The sequence below is a fragment of the Bos grunniens genome, chromosome 18, assembly GCF_055505025.1.
Source record: "Bos grunniens cultivar Pamir isolate PY7600 chromosome 18, Bosgru_T2T1.0, whole genome shotgun sequence".
NCBI lineage: Eukaryota > Metazoa > Chordata > Mammalia > Artiodactyla > Bovidae > Bos > Bos grunniens.
In genome coordinates this window covers 44,538,395-44,561,184 of record NC_141182.1, presented here as the reverse complement: position 1 = coordinate 44,561,184, position 22,790 = coordinate 44,538,395, and the positions used below count along the sequence as shown (strand labels likewise).

The 22,790-nt window shown below is 40.0% G+C and overlaps 1 long non-coding RNA gene across 1 annotated transcript in view; it reads left to right on the top strand.

The window, feature by feature from the left end:
* Window positions 1–4,763: 4,763 nt before the first annotated feature.
* The window catches only part of LOC147353603 (uncharacterized), a 64,178-nt gene continuing 46,151 nt past the window's right edge, over window positions 4,764–22,790 (top strand). The window contains exons 1-3 of the long non-coding RNA XR_015145756.1: window positions 4,764–5,681; window positions 11,676–11,732; window positions 12,312–12,381. This is a non-coding gene — a long non-coding RNA (uncharacterized LOC147353603). The remainder of the gene's footprint in view (window positions 5,682–11,675; window positions 11,733–12,311; window positions 12,382–22,790) is intronic.

The window sequence follows — 22,790 nt, the reverse complement described above, 5'->3', positions numbered from 1 at the left end:
CCTTCAATCTTTCCCAACATCAGGGTCTTTTTAAATGAGTCAGCTCTCCTCATCAGGTGGCCAAAGTATTGGAGTTTCAGCTTCAGTATCAGTCCTTCTAATGAACACTCAGGACTGATTTCCTTTAGCATGGACTGGTTGGATCTCCTTGAAGTCCAAGGGACTCTCAGGAGTCTTCTCCAACATCACAGTTCAAAAGCATCAATTCTTCGGCCCTGAGCTTTCTTTATAGTCCAACTCTCACATCCATACCTGACTACTGGAAAAACCATAGCCTTGACTAGATGGACTTTTGTTGGCAAAGTAATATCTCTGCTTTTTAATGTGCTGTCTAGGTTGGTCATAACTTTTCTTCCAAAGAGTAAGTGTCTTTTAATTTCATGGCTGCAGTCACCATCTGCAGTGATTTTGGAGCCCAAAAAATTAAAGTCAGCCACTGTTTCTACTGTTTCCCCATCTATTTGCCACGAAGTGATGGGACCGGATGCCATGGTCTTAGTTTTCTGAATGTTGAGCTTTAAGTCAACTTTTTCACTTTCCTCTTTCACTTTCATCAAAAGGCTCTTTAGTTCTTCTTTACTTTCTGCCATAAGGGTGGTGTCATCTGCATATCTGAGGTTATTGATATACTATAGTTGTATTAAACCTTATCTACCCAGTTGGCTTCAGGCTACAAGTTCCAACCAGATCTATGGATTATGGTTCATTTGCAGAGTCTTTGCAGTGCTATTGGATCTATCCCAGGAAGGTACCACTAGCAGTCAGTCTGGGATTTGGGCTGTGGCTTATCCTGTTCCCTTCACAAAGTCTATGGTAGGCAGTTTAGGACTAGGCCCATGCATGCACAGTCCAGGGATTTGTCCACGAGTTGATAAATGGCTTTATGGGGCCACTTTTCCCAGCTTCTGCCTCTTCATACTCTCTCAGATACTTTCATATTTCCTAGGTGTCCTCTTTTTACTTCTCTTGGTCAGAAAGCTGAGGCTTTATTTATCCTACTCTTCCGCACACTGGGCTGGGAGTGTGAGGAAATGGAGAACAAAAAGGGAGTAATGTTTCTCCCATTTACTCTGAGCATTAGCAGACCTCTTTCCTGCTCTTCAATCCAGAACAAGGACTGTATTCTGCCCATTCCAGGTTTCAGCTGTGTTGCATCCAGGCTGGGAGAAAATGTGATTTGGTGACTCTGAATATGTCTCTCCCCCAATCTATCATTTTCATTTGAGTCCTCAGATAGCTGATTCATTCATTTGTCTACAGTTTATAACTGCATTCAGTGGGAGAGACAGGGTGGAGTGTACTTTTTCCTTCTTACTTCATCCATTTTGTCTTTCAAACATTTGTTGACATTTGATACATCCATCTATAGGTGTTTCTTTTCAGTTCTTTTTGTCTTCATGAACTTGTGTTTTTGTTCTTTACCAAAGCTCTTTATAGCTCTGGTAAAGTCTTAAATTAAGAAAAAGAGGAGATGGTCAATCTTCTTTGTTTTATGGATTCTAAAAAAAATGTGTTCTATGCAAACTTTGACTATTTTTCCCTTGCTTTTCTCCATTAGTATTAGTTACTGTTTTAGTTCCATTTCAAGCTCTTACTGTTGTTGTTTTGTTTTCTTTTCTTTTATAACAGGTAACAGAGGCATCTATTAGAAAGTTGGAAGAATTAATTGGAAATCTGCTGTTTTGTTTTTTCTAGCTGGTTAGAATAGAGCCTCCCTCTAATTGTAGAATATGAATATTTATATATGATATATGAAATATATATATATATGATAAATAAGACATTCAGATTTCCCCCTTTCTTTATGTTAACCAGAGAAAAATATTTTAATTTGTTCATTGCTGTTGTTTAGTCACTAAGTCCTGTAAGACTCTGTGACCCCATGAAGTACAGCATGCTAGCCTCCCTGTCCTTCACTATCTCCCTGAGTTTGCCCAGATTCATGTCCATTGAGTTAGTGATGCCATCCAACCATTTCATTCCCTGTCACCCCCCTTCTCCTCTTGCCCTCAATCTTTCCCAGCATCAGAGTCTTTTCCAAAATATGACAATAAAAGCCCTTTACATCTGTATATTGCTCTCATATCTTAACATTAATTCCTTAGTTAGATTTGATAATTACAGGTGGGCATCAACATCTACCATGTTTTTTGAGAAGAATCATTTTTATTTCACTTTCTTTGGGATTTTGCTGCCTCTCTTTATTAATTAAGTACCAAAGTGTCCTCAGGATTGTGAAACTTTTGCTGAGAGAAATATTTATTCTAGTTTAGTTGGTTTTTTATTATATTCAACCTTCCTTGTTCCTTTTATTTTAAGATTGTCATAAGCATATACCTTTAACTTTATGTGATATAGGAGAAACTGGGGTTTGAAACTAGATTTTATCCATAGGTATACTGCTTTTAACTTTCACTTTTTTATTAACGAAGCTAATGTGAAAGCAAAGTGTTTTCTGTTGCCAATTTAACTTCTTTAATTAAAAATGAAAGTTATAAGGTAATAGTGCCATGGGTGAAGTTCTAATGTTATCAGAATGGGGAAAATGGGTTTAAAATTGAAACGGTTGACATGGTGGTGACTATAGCACAGCATCAGGAGTTTTGACACTTTATTTAATGGAAAAAGGATACCAATGCCTTAAACTCTTCTAGTATTAACTTTAAAAAAATTATAAAACTATAAGAGGCATGACTATGAGAAAAGCACTGATGAAAGCAGAGGGTGCCCTGGGAAGGTATGAGTTTGAAAGATTAAAGCATGAATACTCGAGGTTTCAAACTGTAAAAGAATGTGTATCCTGTGCCTAAATGAGGTCAGGCAAAGCAGAATTCCTCTTCACTTTTACCAACCTCATAAAGTTGACAAGTGTCTGAAACAAACAATCATTCTGGAATGTGCTGAACCTGATTATAGCAAAATCCCTGTGAAAAAAATCATGGTCTACAGTCTTTGTGCCAGTGGGAGTGGCTTGAGGAGTTAGTTAATTTTCTTGACTACAAAATAAGGTATTCAGAAAAGTATTTTTATTTATGGAGAGTCTTAAGATCCCCCTCTCTAATTTCCATTTATATCAGAAAGTATGTTTTCAAACAATTGTTTCCCATTCATGGGGACCTCAGCCTATTGAGATCAGTGTATCTGTCATGCCTGTGCAGTTCACTCAGTAGAATTTCTAATATTTGGTAGAATTATGTTCTCCGCCCCCCCACCCACAGAAAAAACCCAATGTCATACCAGACACATCACTTTACAAAATATTAATAGATTTCCCCCAGTATCAGTATTATACACAGAGGTATTTCAGGCATACAGCATGTTACATCTACAAAGACTTTAACATAAAAATGTCCTTGGCTCAGGACTCACAGTAAAAGTGTAATAGTAAAGCTAAATTAATTTCACGGTAATTTATCATCCCTAAAATTTAAAGTGGGAGAAGGAGAAGGGTCTTTCAGTCAAGTACCTGCCCCGTGTCTTCTGACAAGAACTGAAAGCTGAGATTTAGTGAAAACAAACTAAAAGATGGTAAATCTGGGTAAATTTATAAGGAATTTTATTCCCCATAAGTCCACATGCTTGACAAAGCCAAAACAACAACACTGATACTTTCAGAAGATTCAGTTTTCACATGAGCAACTGTGGCTGATGGAGAGGACCTCTTGAAAGCACCAGGCATGTTGGAATGGCTGTCCAGGGTGAGCAGGAGGGCCACAACCCACTGGCTTTCAGAGCTCAGAAAACTGGGGGTACCCCATTTGCTCCCACATCAGACCTCTGTGCCCAGCCAGCTGTGTGACCAGGAAGAGGCATGGGGCCCCTGTCCTAGCTTCATGAGGCAAAGGGGACCATACATATCAGCAGCCATTGCATGGGTTTTTCCATAAGCATCTCCAACCTTCCCAAAGCTTCCCTCAGCTTCTGCTTTATTATTTCATAGATGGATCCAGGGGAGAAGGCAATGGCAACCCACTCCAGTGTTCTTGCCTGGAGAATCCCAGGGATGGCGGGGCCTGGTGGGCTGCCGTCTATGGGGTTGCACAGAGTCGGACACGACTGAAGCGACTTAGCAGCAGCAGCAGCAGACGGATCCAGGAGGGAATTTTTCCTCTTTACAGCCCCTTCTCGGGATGGCTGTAAAATTATCTCCAACCATTTCACCTGGAAATCTCCAAGAGGACGTGCAGCTCCTGTTGACATCCCGTTGTGTTTTCAGTAGCTTTGCAGATTTGTCTGTGGTGTGTTTTCCAGTCCTGTGCTTTTCTTCATTTTCCCCAAGTGATTCATTAGTATGTTTCCTATTGTAGAGGGTTATCATTAATATACAAATTAATAGTCAAGGAAGTATCCAAATTTAGGGCAATGATTTTTTTATATACATATAGGAAATTGGGTTAGTTGCTTTCTTTCCTAACAAAACCTCATTTTGCTACATTTTTAGTTTTTAAATTTTTTCTTGAAATAGCTTTATTGTCTTCATGTGTTTATAAAGTGAAATACATACTCTCTTGCCGGGAGCCGGCATATTGCATATTGAGTGCATATTGCATATTGAGTGCAGCACTTTCCACGGCATCATCTTTCAGGATCTGGAATAGCTCAACTAGAATTCTGTCACTGCTGGGAGCCAGCGTGAGGAGCTCCACCCATGACAAAGGTCATGAGGAAGGAGGCTTGGCATACGCAAAGGCGGGCTCGAGCTTCAGGAGTCCCCCTGGAAATTCTAGAGCATCTACCCCCAAAACCAGAGTCTGCCTACTTTCTGCTTTGTGCTTTCACTTACACCTCTGACTTTATGGGGGGCTGTCCCCCACTACCTCTCTCTGAAAAAAGAGTTAGCTTACAGCTCCAGTTAATAATTCCTGGGTGTGACAGTGTTTAACCTACTAACTCCTTTGGAAACCCTCTAGCCTGCCTGAATAGGTTTTTCCGGCCACATGTGATTGTTCAGAGCCTCCCAACTGTGAGAGGCAGGAGATGTTCTAAACTGTCTAAACACAGATTCCTTTGAGTAGTTAAAAGACTGATTAGAAATTGTATTGGTGAAGGGTTTTTCACTTATTGGGCCAATGTTTGCTGCTAAGTCTCCATACTCCTTACCTACTGTGTCCTTGGCAGTGTATTGATTGATATAATGGGTGTATAGAAATGTAAGTAGTAGCTCAATATTTGTAACCTTGGACCCTTGAGTTAATTCTTTTCTTGATTGAGCCCACCTCACCTTTGCCCTATAGGAATGCAGCTTTATCCAATGCTTTTTTGGAGGCTGGTGCCTGACTTTGGAATAATCACCTTTAGAGAAAGATAAGTTTCTTAAAATGTTAACAGGCCTCCTGGCCAGAAGATGATGTAATTCACCTGAACTTTTGCATATGATAAGTTTGAAAGCCTGGCTTTGATTAGGACCAGGAACTGCTGTCCCTGCATGACTCCACCCCTTCCCCCATTATCCTCTATGCACAACTTAAGGTATAAAAACTACTTTGGAAAATAAAGTGCGGGCCTTGTTCACCAAAACTTGGTCTCCCCATGTCACTCTCTCTCTCAAATTCTGGCTGAGTCTCCATCTGGAGCGCGGAACCCGCCATGCTTGCTAATTATGCCTGGGCTTCTAAGATCTGACTGGGGAGGCCTCAGTGTCTCCTCTCCTTTGGGAGAACGGAAGGATGCCTGCGGCCTACGTAAGTGGTGCAAACTTCTTGTCTTGAAGTTTTATTGGTCTCCCGCATAAACCAAGCTACTCAGCCTCTTTTCTCCACTGAATTTTCCTACTGAGCTATCCTCATTCTATTACTCTTTATATCTTTGATAAATATTTAAATAAATAAGTCTCCTATGCCATCTCTCCTTCGAATACCCTGGATCAGCTGGGGCTGGACCCCGGCACTCTCTGCAAAAGCTTAAGAAAATCCTATAAATACAAAGAGGTTAGCAAAGACTACCTGTAATTCCATTTCCTGGAGATGGCCTCTCTTCCACTTGATTTAAATCCTTCTGGTCCTTCTTCAGTTCAGTTCAGTCACTCAGTCATGTCCGACTCTTTGCGACCCCATGAACCACAGCAAGCCAGGCCTCCCTGTCCATCACCAACTCCTGGAATCCACCCAAGCCCATGTCCATTGAGTCAGTGATGCCATCCAACCATCTCATCCTGTCATCCCTTTATCCTCTTGCCCTCAATCTTTCCCAGCATCAGGGTCTTTTCAAATGAGTCAGCTCTTCGCATCAGGTGGCCAAAGTATTGGAGTTTCAGCTTCAACATCAGTCCTTCCAATGAACACCCAGGACTGATTTCCTTTAGGATGGACTGGTTGGATCTCCTTGCAGTCCAAGGGACTCTCAGGAGTCTTCTCCAACATCACAGTTCAAAAGCATCAATTCTTCGGCCCTGAGCTTTCTTTATAGTCCAACTCTCACATCCATACATGACCACTGGAAAAACCATAGCCTTGACTAGATGGACCTTTGTTGACAAAGTAATGTCTCTGCCTTTTAATATGCTATCTAGGTTGGTCATAATTTTCCTTCCAAGGAGTAAGCATCTTTTAATTTCATGGCTGCAATTACCATCTGCAGTGATTTTGGAGCCCAGAAAAATAAAGTCAGCCACTGTTTTCACTGTTTCCCCATCTATTTCCCATGAAATGATGGGACCAGATGCCATGACCTTAGTTTTCTGAATGTTGAGTTTTAAGCCAACTTTTTCACTCTCCTCTTTCACTTTCATCAAGAGACTCTTTAGTTCTTCTTTACTTTCTGCCATAAGGGTGGTGTCATCTGCATATCTGAGGTTATTGATATTTCTCCTGGCAATCTTGATTCCAGCTTGTGCTTCATCCAGTCCAGCGTTTCTCATGATTTAACTCTGCATAGAAGTTAAATAAGCAGGGTGACAATATACAGCCTTGATGGACTCCTTTTCCTATTTGAAACCAGTCTGTTGTTCCATGTCCAGTTCCAACTGTTGCTTCCTGACCTGCATACAGATTTCTCAAGAGGCAGGTCAGGTGGTCTGGTATTCCCATCTCTTTCAGAATTTTCCACAGTTTATTGTGATCCACACAGTCAAAGGCTTTGGCATAGTCAATAAAGCAGAAATAGATGTTTTTCTGGAACTCTCTTGCTTTTTCCATGATCCAGCAGATGTTGGCAATTTGATCTCTGGTTCTTCTGCCTTTTCTAAAACCAGCTTGAACATCTGGAAGTTCACAGTTTATGTATTGCTGAAGCCTTGGAGAATTTTGAGCATTACTTTACTAGCGTGTGAGATGAGTGCAATTGTGTGGTAGTTTGAGCATTCTTTGGCATTGCCTTTCTTTGGGATTGGAATGAAAACTGACCTTTTCCAGTCCTGTGGCCACTGCTGAGTTTTCCAAATTTGCTGGCATATTGGGTGCAGCACTTTCACAGCATCATCTGGTCCTTTATAGGGAACTAGAAATATAGTTGTCTATATATGTGTGGTGCATAACTACCCTTTCTCCTTAGAACATTTCCAACTCCCTTGTTCCTCCTGTTTGCTCAGTAACACCCAAACTTGGTCCTACTTTAATTTTATGACCAAAAACCTCAAGGGGACCCTTAGCACAGCTCAGCAATGTGAGTCCACTTCCCCAGTTGGTTCACCCTCCCACTCTCTAAGACCACTGTTTTATGCCACCTTTTATTTCTCCCAATCTTTAACACCCTTTCCTTCCCTCTCATTCAGATGATGACCTTGTTTCTTATTTCAAAGAGAAAAATAGAAGCAATACAGTGAAAGCTGTCTCATTGCCCAGCCATCAGCTCACACCCACCAGCCTTCTGGCCACTGTTACCACTCTGACTCTCCTCTTGCTGTGAGCAACCCCCATATAAGCTCTGCATCCCATCCGTTCTCCTAGTCAGTGGTTTTGCTTCTGACGGGGTTTGACTGTTCCTTCGTTCTTCCACTCATCAGGTTTCCTCTCAACTCCTTCAGTCCCAGTAGCACAGAAGCATGCTGTGCTCTCAGCCATCTTAAAAACATGTCCTAACATCTGTATCACCCACAACCACATTTCTCTGCTTGCCTTTATGGTAGTATTTCTCAAGAGTTGGTAGACCATTTTCACTTTATATTGACTACATTTTCTTATTTTTGGTATTCTTGATGCTTTGGTGTTTGGGGTCTTGATCTTTGGGAAACTGCCCCTCCCAGAGCTAGCTAATTCCTGGAATTAGCAAAGGACTGCCCTGCAAGCACCTTTGATATACAAAGTAACCAATTCAGAGGTCCCACCCAACCACCTCCTGTATCAAACTCTCACACACCAAACCAGTATTTCCCCTGCCCTAAGTTACCCCAAGGCCAGACACTGGACAACTAGGGGCCATTCCTTTAGCCCACAGCCTGCTGAAATTATCCAGAAAAGATAATCATAAACTTAAACCTACCTCCTGTGCCTCACCCATTCCTTCCTTTGAAAATCCCAGTGAAGTTTCTGCTCTGGGCCATGCTTCCCTCTCCCCTTTTGCCTCCTGGCTGACCTGGGTTCTTCCCCATGTGGGGGATCCCACTGGATTTTTTTTTTTCCACTTTCTCTGTCAAGCAGGAAGAGAGTTTCACTGAGTGTGAACGAGGACATTCCTTGAGCTGAACACTGCAAGTGAAAGGGGAAATCTCTCAGTCATGTCTGGCTCTTTGCAACCCCATGGACTATACAGTCTGTGGAATTCTCCAGGCCAGAATACCAGAGTGGGTAGCCTTTCCCTTCTCCAGGGGACCTTCTGAACCCAGGAATCGAACCAGGGTCTCCTGCATTGCAGGTGGATTCTTTACCAGCTGAGCCACAAGGGAAGCCCATTTCTAGGGATCTTCATTCCTGACAGTCATTTCCATGTTTGTGTACCTTACCAGATCTGATTCAAACAAATCCTGGGTACACACTTTAGAATATACTTCTGCCTGGGTTTTCTGTTTAAATGACTCTAATCAGATGTTTGTCCCCAGCATTCCTCTGAAACAGATCTTAGAACACCTGCTTCTTGCCAAACTCAGTGGTTAATTCTTGGTTCTCCTATTACTTGAGCTCCTAGCAGATTTGATAGATTCTTATCATCTCCTTTTTACTTTTCTAAGAATATTTATTAACTTATTTGCCTGCATTGAATCTTGGTTGTGGCATGAGGGGTCTTAGTTGCTGTGCATGTGGGCTTCTCTTTTGTGATGGTAGGCAGGCCCAGTAGTTGAGGCAGTCTGATTCAGTTGCCTCAGAGATGTGGGATCTTAGTTCCCTGAACAGGGATCAAACCTGTGTCACCTGCATTGGAAGGCAGATTCTCAACCACTGGACCACCAGGGAAAGTCCCTCATTGTCTTATCTTTAGCCGTTACCTCTCCCCTGCATTTCTGTCACTTATATACAACTTCCTACTTGATACTGTCTCCTGGCTCTCTGATACAGTAGACTTTGTGTGTCCCAAAACATACTCTTGAGTTACTCCTTATACTTGCCTGATTTTCCCATTGCCGGATATAACACCACCATTCACCTAGTTCCTCACTCCAAAAAAACTAGGAAATATGTGGTTTTTGTTTTCTGCCTTCATTTGTTTCTCCCCACTACCCCTCTCTTTTCCTTTTATTTCTCTTCCTACCAGTTTCATACAACAAAGCAAGGAGGCTTTGGTGATGGCAGGAAGGAGGGAGCAATGAGACAAGCCCCCTGATCTTGTTTGGCAGATCTTGTTGTTACTGGGATTACAGTAGCTCAACGGTAAAGAATCTGCCTGAAATGTAGGAGACGAAGATTCTGTCCTTGAGTCATGAAGATACCCTGGAGGAGGAAATGGCAATCCACTCCAATATTCTTGCCTGGAAAATTCCATGGACAGAGGAGCCTGGCGGCCTATAGTCCGTGGAGTTGCAAAGAGTTGGACATGACTAAGCACATATACCGGAGAAGGCAATGGCACCCCACTCCAGTACTCTTGCCTGGAAAATCCCATGGATGGAGGAGCCTGGTAGGCTGTAGTCTATGGGATCACTAAGAGTCGGACACGACTGAGAGACTTCTCTTTCACTTTTCACTTTCATGCATTGGAGAAGGAAATGGCAACCCACTCCAGTGTTCTTGCCTGGAGAATCCCAGGGATGGGGAGCCTGGTGGGCTTCCAACTACGAGGTTGCACAGAGTCGGACACGACTGAAGCGACTTAGCAGCAGCAGCAAACACGTATACACCTCATTGTAACCGGGAGAATCTGGTGCAGCTTGTCTAAAGAAGGAAAAGCAGGCAGTTTCTACATCAGAAGTTGCATGAACAGCTGTATGCTTGATGGGGAGGGTCCAAACACTGCAGCCAGGACTGAGACGGGCAGCAGTCATGGAGCAGCCTAGGGCTCCTCTCTTGGGAGAGAGGGTAGTCGTTTAGTTGCTCATTCATGTCTGACTCTTGCAACCTCAGACTGTAGCCTGCCAGGCTCCTCTGTCCATGGGATTCTCCAGGCAAGAATATTGGAGTAGGTTGCCATTTCCTTCAGTGGATCTTCCTGACCGAGGAATCAAACCCAGGTCTCCTGCATTGCAGGCAGATTTTTTTCTGACCGAGCTACAAGGAAAGCTCAGACTGGGAGAGAAGAGGTTCCCCATTAGTCCAGCAACAGGAGGCTCTTTCTGCAAATGGTAATGATGTCTCTCCCCTCCCACCACAACTCCTCATTGGGGTCAGTGTCCAAATTCAGGTCCCTCTGATGGTCTCTGCCACTGTTCTCTGTTTAAGTGGGTGTATTTTAGCTTTAGCATGTCATTCTTTTCCTTTTTAAAAATATCTCTTTATTTATTTGGCTGTACCTGGTCTTAGTTGTTGCATGTGGGATCTAGTTTCCTGACCAGGGATCAAACCTAGGCCCCCTGCATGGGATTGTGGAGTCTTACCCACTGGACCACCAGGGAGGACCTTAGCATGTCATTCTTTATTCTGTCTTTTTCAACTGTTTTGCCAATAAATATTGGATTAGGACCAGGCATATTTTTTTTTCTTTTGGAATTTCAAATCAAATATTTAAAATTTTTATTTGCTTCTTCACTTTAAGCCCCAAGTATGTCAGCACATGCTAACCAGCATGGAAGGAGGGAATCTTGCCTTATGTTGCTGGCATTTTTCTGTGATAGATGTGCAAAGATCTGTTAGCAATTAAGGATTGATTTCATTGTCCAAGAGATTTGGGGACTGAAAGCTTGGCATCACAGGCTATTTCGGGATCCAGGAAGTAGGACATGTGCATTTCACATAACTTCTTTGTCTCTTGTGTCGTAGCTACTTCTCCATCAGATGAGTTGGGCTTTCTGGAAAGAAAAGATTTGGGGGCATAATTGTATACAGGGTCTAATTAATGTGGAAGGACTTGGTGTACAGCAATTTGAATACCTAAAAAAGAATGGAAACTTATTTTGAAACTTAAGAGTGAGCAATATTATAAGTAAAGTGGGTTGATTTTTTTAAACCTACAGTAGATTTTATTTAAAACTGAATATTTAACAGCTAATTGGGTAAGCCTAAAGGCTTGAAATTACACGTCTATGAATTTAGGCCTTGCGTTTTTGACACCTTGGATCCTCTTCTCCCTCCTTTGCTATTTTTAACTTACTGCAACAGATGAGGGGCTCTTAAACCATCTGTTAACCTTTCTTTCTCCTTTTTTTAACCATGTAGAGTCGCTCAAGGCAAGAAGACCCAGAGACAGCAAGACTGAAACAAAAAGCAAAGGAGGTAGGCATGGCTCGAGATCATTGGGTTTGACATTTCAAGGCTTTTGCCTATTAATTTTTTATGCCTTGCTACTTGTATATCGTTAATAAAAATCTGACGAAAAACTTTTTAGGATGTATTTGTTGCTTTGGCTTTGATCTTAATGTTTGCAAACTAATACATTAATACATGTGAAGCCTTAAGGAGTTTTTCTAAGAGAATATTTCCATACATTATGTTTTCATTTCCATTTTAGGTAGCTGAGCCTCTGTGGGGTTGTTGATGGTGGTGGCATTCGATTTTGGTTGGGAAATGTATTTCTTTGCCTGCCATTAAATGTGACTTTCGAAGCATGAGAAACCTTGTCATCAATATTTTACCTAAATTCACTTCAGTAAGGTCCTGAACTTCTAAGAAGTGTTGCCATTTCAAATTCTTCATTTTGGAAAGATGTGTGAAACTCCATTCGGTTATTTGTAATAGTAAAACTCATCCCAAATCATCTAATCACAGGGCTTGCTGTCTGGTTATTAAAATTTCACTTAGGTTAGGCTACAGAGATCAGCTCAACTGAATGTCATTATCTTTGCTCCCTTTAAGGTGCCTGCTTCCTAGAAGTGGCAGCTGTGCCTGACTAATTGAGTTGCAGTAAACCCAGTTGTCCAGAAACGTAAGTCACGCCAACTAAAACATGTCATCTTATTCCTTAACGTATGTACAGGTCCCCCAATGCAAAATACAGTCATGACATGACAAAGTGTCCACTGAAAACGTTGAAAGAGTATTTGAGATTCAAGGATCCAGTGAATAACTAGATCACATTTGAAATTTTATTTTATGAAAATAAGTAGATAGGAAACTTGAATGATTACTCATTGGAAAATGATTGCTTACCCCATTTTGAATGCCTTGCAGTGACACATGGGGGAATAGGCTGTTGAAATGGCCCTTTAAGTTGTGTTTTACTCAAAAGTGACTGTGAAATTCTTTGAATATTTATGATTTATGCTGAGTATCATACAACCTTCAATAGCTTTCAGATTTTTATCCTTGTAAGTAATGTTTGAAATGTCTATCATATTCTGATTTCTGAGTGGTTAATTATTCAGGTAAATGTTAAGTACCTTTCTCTAAGAGGAGAGGGAATGGGAAAAAGCACACTGCACAGGAAAGCAAAATTAATTCACCGTGGTGATCAGTAAGATAACCACTGATCAGGGTCATCGTTACAGAAATTTCTTTTACTATTGTTCCCCAAAAGATGAAATCGTTAACAACCATGGTTATTTTTTAGATCCACTAGAGGGAGTAGTGTTGTACAGATAGGTACTTTTAAAAAGATCTGTTTCTCATTGAGTTGGTAAATAAATTTGTGGTAATAGTATTATCAAAATTTAACAGCCGTGATATTTTAAGTCTCTTTTTATTTGCAAATGTTGCTAGGTGGTTGATTTAAACCCAAAGCCAGCTTTTCGGTGACAGAGGAGAATGCTCAATACTTTCACACGTTTGTCCTACTTCTTTCTCTTCCTTCTAATGTAATTCCTTAATTTTCTAATTCTGCTTACTGTCCTGAGGCAATTTTGATATGCAAATAAGCTTTAGCATTAAAAAAACCGGAAGCTTTTGAAATTCTGACTTTCATTTTTTGAGAGATTGTGTGTTTGGTATGGAAGCTCCACAACAGGGAATAAATGATTACCATTTCATTTCTACTGTGGCTTTCAAGAGCATGTGTCTGTTCCTGGATCTCCTGGTGGTCTGCCTGACCAGTGCTTTGGCTTGGTGGGTAAATGACACCCTCCCAGATAGAAGATGTCATCTGGTCTTCTCTTTTCCATGAAGTGATAATAAGAAGCTTCAAATGTAACGTTTCATTTCCCAAAACTTACAGAATTTAAAGTAATTCACACACAATGTTTTACAAATGTTTAGAAGTACCGAAGGGCTTGCAATGGAAGTGCAACACTGGGCTCATCTTCCGTTCCTTTCATACCACTCCTCAGAGTGATCACTTGATAAAATTTTACTGAGGTAAAATTTACATACACTGAAACTCACACTTGAAAGCCTTCAAGTAAATTGGTTTTGATTAATTGGTTCAGTTGTGTAACTACCACCACACTCAAGATACAGGTAATTTCTGTCATTCCAGAAAATGCCCTCATGCCTCTTCCTTAAAAAAAAAAATTTTTTTAATTTGTCTTTATTGTATTTTTATTTGGTTAAATGTTTTCCAGTGTGTTTATATATATATATTTTTATTATTATTATTATTATTATTATTTTTCTAGCTGTGCTGGGTCTTCCTTACAATCCATGGGCTTCTCTAGTTTCGACTCACGGGCTTAGTTGCCTCATGGCGTGTGGGACCTTAGTTCCTGGACCAAGGATCAAACTTGTGTCCCTGTATCAGAAGGCATATTTTTAGCCACTGGACCACCAGGGAAGCCCCAAAATTAATTTACCGTAGTGGCTGTTAAAATGACCACTGATTAGAGTGATTGCTATAGAAATTTCTTTTACTATTGTTTCAAAAAAGGTGAAATAGTTACAAATGTGGTTATATTTTAAATCCACTAGAGGGAGGAATGAAGTTCAATTTAGCAGTCTTTAAAAAAATTTTATCTTTTATGCTTTTCATATCATTCCTAAGAAATCATTGCCTAACCATGGTCACTAATAATTACTCCTCTGTTTTCTTCTAAGAGTTTTGTAGTTTTAATTTTTATGTTTAGGTCTTGATGTATTCTGAGTTACATTTTATGTATGGTGTGAGGTAATTGTCCAAATACAACCTTTTGCATATGGCTCTCCAGTTGTCCCAGCACCATTTGTTGAAAAGACTGTTCTTTTCCCCACTGAATTGTCTCGGTAGCCTTGTCGGAAATCACTTGGCCATGAATGTAAGGGCTTATTTCTGGAGTCTTGATTCTCTTCCATTGACCTAAATGTCTATCCTTATGCTAGTACTGCACTGTCTTGATTTATGGTAGCTTTGTAATAAGTTTTGAAATTGAGATGAATAAGTTCTCCAACTTTGTTCTTCTTTTTCCAGATTATTTTAGCACTTTTGTGTCATTTTGCATTTCCATGTGAATTTTAGAGCAGCTCATCAATTTCTGCCAAAAAAAAAAAAAAAAGCCCAGCTGGGACTTTGATAGGGATTATATTGAGGCAGATCAGTTGGCAGAAAATTGCCATGTTAACAATATTGTTACCCAATCCATGAAGATGTAATTGTCTCTCCATTTGTTTAGATCTACTTTAATTTCTTTCAATAATGTTTTATAGTTTCAGAGTATGTTTTACACTTCTTTTGTTAAATTTATTTCTAAGTCTTTTATTCTTTTTGATACTATTATGAATGGAACTGCTGTCTTAATTTCACTTCAGATGTTCATTGCTGGCACTTAGAAGTACAATTGATTTCTGTTTGTTGATTTTTTTTTTTGTATGTTGATCTTCTATCCTGCTAACCTGCTATACTCATTATTAAGTTGTAGTCTTCTTTTTTCTTTAAACTTGATTTCATAAGGTTTTCTATATACTTATATTTTCAGTCTGGATGCCTTTTATTTCATTTTCTTGCCTTATTTCCCTGTCCAGAACCTCCAGTATAGTGTTGAATGAAAATGTTAGGAGTACACATTTTGTCTTGTTCTCAGTTTTAGGAGGAAAGCATTCTGATTTTTGGTTAAAAAAATAAATTAATTTTGATGAAGTGCATGTTATCAATTTTTTAATTTTATAGCTAGTATTTTTTGTGTTCTGTCTTAGAGATCTTTGCCTATATTTGTTTCAATGTCGGTTGGGAGTCTTTCCCACACCACCAAGCAATGTGCCTTCACCAACTAATGTCCTACACTCAACTCAATTCTGATGCTATCTGGAGATAGGGTCAGATTACACAGCTTAATCCCACAAGGTTGCCCTCCACTTCAGGTGCCAATTGTAAGTTCATTGTTACCTGTGCTTCTAATTGACCAAACCAGCTACAGATGGAAGGTTCCCACAACCATATCCTTGTGTTTGATTAATCTGTTGAAAGAGTGGCTCACAGAACTCAGAAAACCCATTTATTCTCTAGAGTACTGGTAAACCACTTCAGTATTCTTGCCTTGAGAACCCCATGAAGAGTATGAAAAGGCAAAAATATATGACATGAAAAGATGAACTCCCCAGGTTGGGAGGGGTCCAATATGCTACTGGAGGAGAGCAGAGAAATTGTTCCAGAAGGAATGAAGAGGCTGAGCCAAAGTGAAAACAACGCCCAGTTGTGGATGTGTCTGGTGATGAAAGTAAAGTCTGATGCTGTAAAGAACAATACTGCATAGGAACCGGGAATGTTAGGTCCATGAATCAAGGTAAATTGCAAGTGGTCAAACAGGAGATGGCAAGAATGAACTTTGACATTTAGGAATCAGTGAACTAAAATGGATTGGAATGGGTGAATTTAATTCAAGTGACCATTATATCTATACTGTGGGCAAGATGTCCTTGCTCTCTAGAGAAGTTTTGTGGTCTATCTTAGAAGTTTATGTCTATGATCCATTTCAAATTAATTTTTTGTGTAGTTGTTGATTTCTGCCTTTATTTATGTCATTTTTGCTCTATGAACCTTGAAGCTCTGTTATTAGGTATATACACATTTAGGATAATTATATCTTCCTGATGAATTGCTCCTTTATAATTATGAAATTTTCCATTTTTTCTCTAGAAATACTCTTTGTCTTGAAGTCTGCTTTTCTGACATTAAAATAACCATTGAAGCATTCTTATGCTTACTGTTTACATGATATATATGTTCCCACACTTTTATTTTCAACCAGACTTTATTTTATATTTAAAAGTGCATCTTTTATTGGTAGCATATAGTTGAATATGGCTTTTATATGTAGTCTGACATTCTTTGCTGTTTAGTTGCAATAAATACTGCATTTATATTTAGTGCAGTTATCGGTGTGGTTTGATTTTAAGTCTGCTGCCTCGTGATTTGTTTTTTATCTTCTTCTTTTGGCCTTCAAACTTCCTTTTACAATACCTAGCCTTCTTTTGGAGTAATTTAATGTTTTTGTATGTTATTTCTTCTATCAATTTTTGAATTGCAAATTTGGAAAACTCAGCAGTGGCCACAGGACTGGAAAAGGTCAGTTTTCATTCCAATCCCAAAGAAAGGCAATGCCAAAGAATGCTCAAACTACCACACAATTGCACTCATCTCACACGCTAGTAAAGTAATGCTCAAAATTCTCCAAGCCAGGCTTCAGCAATACATGAACCGTGAACTTCCAGATGTTCAAGCTGGTTTTAGAAAAGGCAGAGGAACCAGAGATCAAATTGCCAACATCCGCTGGATCATGGAAAAAGCAAGAGAGTTCCAGAAAAACATCTATTTCTGCTTTATTGACTATGCCAAAGCCTTTGACTGTGTGGAACACAACAAACTGTGGAAAATTCTGAAAGAGATGGGAATACCAGACCACATGACCTGCCTCTTGAGAAACCTATATGCAGGTCAGGAAGCAACAGTTAGAACTGGACATGGAACAACAGACTGGTTCCAAATAGGAAAAGGAGTCCGTCAAGGCTGTATATTGTCACCCTGCTTATTTAACTTCTATGCAGAGTACATCATGAGAAATGTTGGGCTGGATGAAGCACAAGCTGGAATCAAGGTTGCCGGGAGAAATATCAATAACCTCAGATATGCAGATGACACCACCCTTATGGCAGAAAGTGAAGAGGAACTAAAAAGCCTCTTGATGAAAGTGAAAGAGGAGAGTGAAAAAATTGGCTTAAACATAGGGTTAAGGTTAGGATTAGCTCAACATTCAGAAAACTAAGATTATGGCATCCGGTCCCATCACTTCATGGCAAATAGATGGGGAAACAGTGGAAACAGTGTCAGACTTTATTTTTGGGGGCTCCAATTAAAAGACGCTTACTCCTTGGAAGGAAAGTTATGACCAACCTAGATAGCATATTGAAAAGCAGAGACATTACTTCGCCAACAAAGATCCATCTAGTCAAAGCTATGGTTTTTCCTGTGGTCATGTATGGATGTGAGAGTTGACTGTGAAGAAAGCTGAGTGCCGAAGAATTGATGCTTTTGAACTGTGGTGTTGGAGAAGACTCTTGAGAGTCCCTTAGACTGCAAGGAGATCCAACCAGTCCATCCTAAAGGAGATCAGTCCTGGGTGTTCATTGGAAGGACTGATACTAAAGCTGAAACTCCAATACTTTGGCCACCTCATGCGAAGAGTTAACTCGTTGGAAAAGACCCTGAGGCTGGGATGGATTGGGGGCAGGAGGAGAAGGAGACGACAGAGGATGAGATGGCTGGATGGCATCACCAACTCGATGGACATGAGTTTGGGTAAACTCCAGGAGTTGGTGATGGACAGGGAGGCCTGGTGTGCTGTGATTCATGGGGTTGCAAAGAGTCGGACACGACTGAGCGACTGAATTGAACTGAACTTATTATATATTAGTGGCTGTTCTAAGGCTAGCAATATGTATCCTTGGTATATCAAAGCCTGTTTAGAATAACACTGTACCATTGTTCACATCTACTGATTCTCATTTCACACCTTACACTACTTCCCACATCACAATTTATATTTCACACTTCACAAATTCAATAACCTTAAAGTAGAATCATTCCATGTATTCACTCTCTCACCCCATCTTTTATGCTACTGTTGTTATATCTTTTATTTCTATGTATCTTATAAGTCCCAAGTGGCTCACACAGTAAAGCGTCTGCCTGCAGTGTGGGAGACCTGGGTTCAATCCCTGGGTTGGGAAGATCCCCTGGAGAAGGAAATGGCAACCCATTCCAATACTCTGGCCTGGAAAATTCCATGGACGGAGGAGCCTGGTAGGCTATAGTCCATGGAGGCACAAAGAGTTGGACACGACTGAGCAACTTCACTATAAGTCCCACCTTACAGTGCTTATTATTTTGCTTTAAACAGTCAGTTTTTAAAGTAAATGTGGGAAGAAAAAAGTTTTGTATGTTTACAAAGTTATTTACCATTTCTAGTGTTTATTCTTTCCTGTAAATTCAAGTTCCCATTGGGTATCACTTTCCTTTATCCTGAAGAACTTCCTTTAGCATTTCCTTGTATTAAAAATCTAATGACAAATTCTTTTAGCTTTGATTCATCTGAAAATATTTTTATTTCATCTCATTTGGGGAGGTTATTTTCATTAAATATAGAATTCAGTGTTGACAGCATTTTTCTTCATGTTTTCATCTTTAGAAATGTAATTCCATTGCCAGCTGGTAGCCATTATTTCCAATGAGGCATCAGTGAACAGTGTTAATTTTTCAATGATTTTCTGCTCCTCACCCGGTTCTTCTGAAACTTCAATCACATATGCTTGACCAATTAATATTATCTCAGAGTTCATCTAGACTTTGTTCTTTGGAAAGCCTAAGTAATGACCAAATTCCTCTAACTTGGGAGGATGCTAAGCCCAAACTGTCTTGCTTGCAGTAGATGAAAGCTGAAATCTCTCCTCTTTCAGCAGCTGCCTTTCAGCAGGCTTCTTAGAGTTTCCCTGCATATTTGCAGTTCAGGGTGAGCTAAGGATTTGAGGGGAGTTTATATGAAAATTTGGTGACTCCCCATCCTATGGTTCCTTTTTTTCCCCCACCTGACTTTTTCCCTCTCAATTTTTGGCTTCTCTGGCTACTTCAGATTCTAACACTTCAAGTCAACTCAGACTCTCTGTTTCAGTTCAAGCTGTTCCACCCCATAGAGACTAGGGAGTGCCTTTGGGGAAAATTAATAAGAACATAGATCTCACCCAGTGCAATTCCCTTATTTCAAAGCTTGAATCCCTACCTCTTTATGCCTGTTTCAGGTCATTTTCTAGTGCCTTCAAACAGTTTTTCAAAAATTTTGTTCAGAGTTTATAATTATTATCTACAGAAGTGGTAGTCTGATACAATATAGTCTTTCATAGTTTAAACCACAATTTCACAGCAATCATGTTTAACCATTTCTAGTATAAGGTCTTCTGTAGTTATTTCCATGCTTAAAATACTATGCTTATGTCTGAATGCCTCAACTTTAGAATTAGCTGGTGGATTTTTGCTGTGTTAGATGAAATTTAACTTAATTTATGCGTCTTTCACCTCCATATAGTATTGTTCGGTCATACCAATATAGTTACGTTACTGTTTTGTTGTTTTAATTGTTACCCATGCAACTTTAAATAACCTTCTTAAACCTATAGTTCTTATTCATCAACTCTGGAAAGTATCTTAATGATCCACATAGTAATATAAGGATATTACCACTTTTAACTTTCCTTCTCTCTTATTTTTTTGCCTTTCCACCCCGACTTCTATATGCTGTGCCTTCATTTTTGCATTGCCAAGCATAATAACATTTAATTTCTATCACATAAACACAATTATGGCTTTTGTGACTTGCCGATGGCTTGATTCAACATATGTGAATGCAGCAAATATTTATTGTGGACCTATCATGAGCTGGCCCCTGTCCTTGGTCCTGGGGAAACAGAAGTAAGTACAGTAGAGAAGAAAAATCCCTGCCTTTGTGGAACATACTTTCTAGTGGGGGGTCAGGTGGAGACAGAAAACAAACAAGATAAAAAGTAAAATATTCAGTATGATTATTGTGCTTAGAAGAAAAATTAAGCTAGGAAAGGGTACAAGGTGTGTGTGTGTTTACATGTGTGTACACGTACCTGTGTGTTTTGTAATTTAGATAGAATAGTCAGAAAAGGTCTCTAAAAGGTGATATTTGAGTAAAGTTCTGAAGGAAGTAGGCTTCCCTGGTGGCTCAGATGGTAAAGCGTCTGCGTGCAATGCGGGAGACCTGGGTTTGATCCCTGGGTGGGGAAGATCCCCTGGAGAAGGAAATGGCAACCCACTCCAGTACTCTTGCCTGGAAAATTCCATGCACACAGGAGCCTTGTAGGCTACTGTCCATGGGGTCTCAAAGAGTCGGACACGACTGAACGACTTCACTTCTTCTGAAGGAAGGAAGGAAGTAAGGGGGTAATCCATGTAGATATTGGGGGAAAGAGTTGTAGGCAGTAAGTACATGTACATTATAAAGAATAAGTATTGTTTGCCATAGAACTAAGAAGGTACAAAAAAAAAAAAAAAAGAAGGTACTATGACAACATTCCTTCCCAGTGCTTCCGGGGACCCCACTCTTTGTTACTCATAGAAGGATGTTCAATAGAATTTGTTCTTGTGCTTGGCTAATTGCTCATAGTCACATCATGTTTTTCTTTACATTTTATTTATTTATTTAGATGCCCTGGATCTTAGTTACAGCATGCTAGCTCTTAGTTGCAGCAAGTGAGATCTAATTCCCTGACAGGAGTTGAACCTGGGCCCCCTGCACTAGGAGCATGGAGTCTTAGCCACTGGACTACCAGGGGAGTGTCCTACATGATATTTGGATCATACTTTTCTTGTGTATTTTCCCCACCACCTTTGCTGTTACCTTTCTCTATTCTTGATAAAGAAGAAATCTATTTTATTCATTATATGTACCTTCCAGGTTATTTTCTCTGTTACTTAGAACTTCAATTCTTTTTTCATATCTATTGACTTCTGCTCAAATCTGCTCTAATTTTACATTATTTTGTTATAACTCTGTGACGCAGTTGTTAGTTTTTCCTAGAGTTTTCTAGGTATCTTTCCCTTTATTTACCTTGCATTCTGTGCATTTTTAAGATTCTCAGTTATTATAAAGTCCCATCATATACGCCTATGGAATCCTCCCACATCTTTTCCTGGTCACCTTCCTTCCAAAGCCTGATATCTCCCTAGTCCAGATAGGGCTGCTGGCATCTTCAGCTGCTGTGTAGTTGACATTCTGGTACCTCCCTGTCCTCCCAGTTCCATGTCTTCTTCTGTATCAGACCCCTAAACACAGAATTAACTCAAGTGACTTCTTCAGAAGAGGTATATGGGAGGGAAGCTCTTGAGTGTTCACATGTTTGAAAAGTGCTTTTGTTCTGTCCTCAAATTTGATTGATAATTTGGCTAGGTATAGAATTCTAGATCTAAATACCCATCAGCAGTTTGAAGGTCCTGCTCTATTGTCTTCAAGTGTCTAGTGTTGCAGGTGAGAAATATAATGTGAGTTTGATTTTGTTTTTTTTTTTATTTATTTATTAGCAAATTCTTTGTTTCTTTCAGGAGTCTTTTCAAATCTTTCTTCTTGGTATTCTGAAATTTAACAGGGATATATTTATGTTGTCTTTTACATTCAGCTTGCTGAAACTTTGAGAGATCCTCTTACCTTAAAGGCCCACATTATGTCCATATGCTCAAAGGCAGAATGAACACCTGACTGGTGGCTTTTTTCCATTTGGATTTGAGTAGGCAGATGGCAGATCATTCAGAATACAGATCCTTTAATTAATTTCCTTATTTCCAGCCCCATTGCTGACTCTGTGGTATGAAATTTGACCTGTCTGAGTCTAGAACCTCTTACAGCTGATTTCCTACCACAGCTCTAGGCCTCCTACCTATGTTCAAATTGCAACTTTCTCGGCCCTACCTCCCCAGCTAACTCATATTGTCCATCCCTTTCAACCAACCTTTGTTTGGCCCACCAGTGATCCCACCCTGTTCTCTGCATATTTTGGATGAGAAATAAAGGATGGATATTTATAAATACTATAGTAGTATAGTATGGATGAGTGAATCTTTTCTATTTGCCTACTATCTTTCCTTGGGAACTCAGGAGGAAGAGTATGTCACATGTCTTCCATTTACCACTCCTTACCATCACCTCACCCTCTTCTATCCTGACCTTTGTTCCACGTGGCTGACCTGTAGAGATACATTGACTACCATCCTTGCCTTCTGTGTCTGATTGGATCCAGCTAATGGGGACCCTAGCACAGGATCAGAGGAAGGAAAGAATGAGGCCATGGTATTTATTCCTTCAGCTCTCTCTCTGTGAAACTGACCCAGGCTGAGCCCCCTATTAAAAGCCATAGCTTTTGCCAGGTGGCCCTTTTCACATAGGCCTGTGGTTCCTCTGGGGCCTCTGGCCTCTGTAGTAGCCTTGC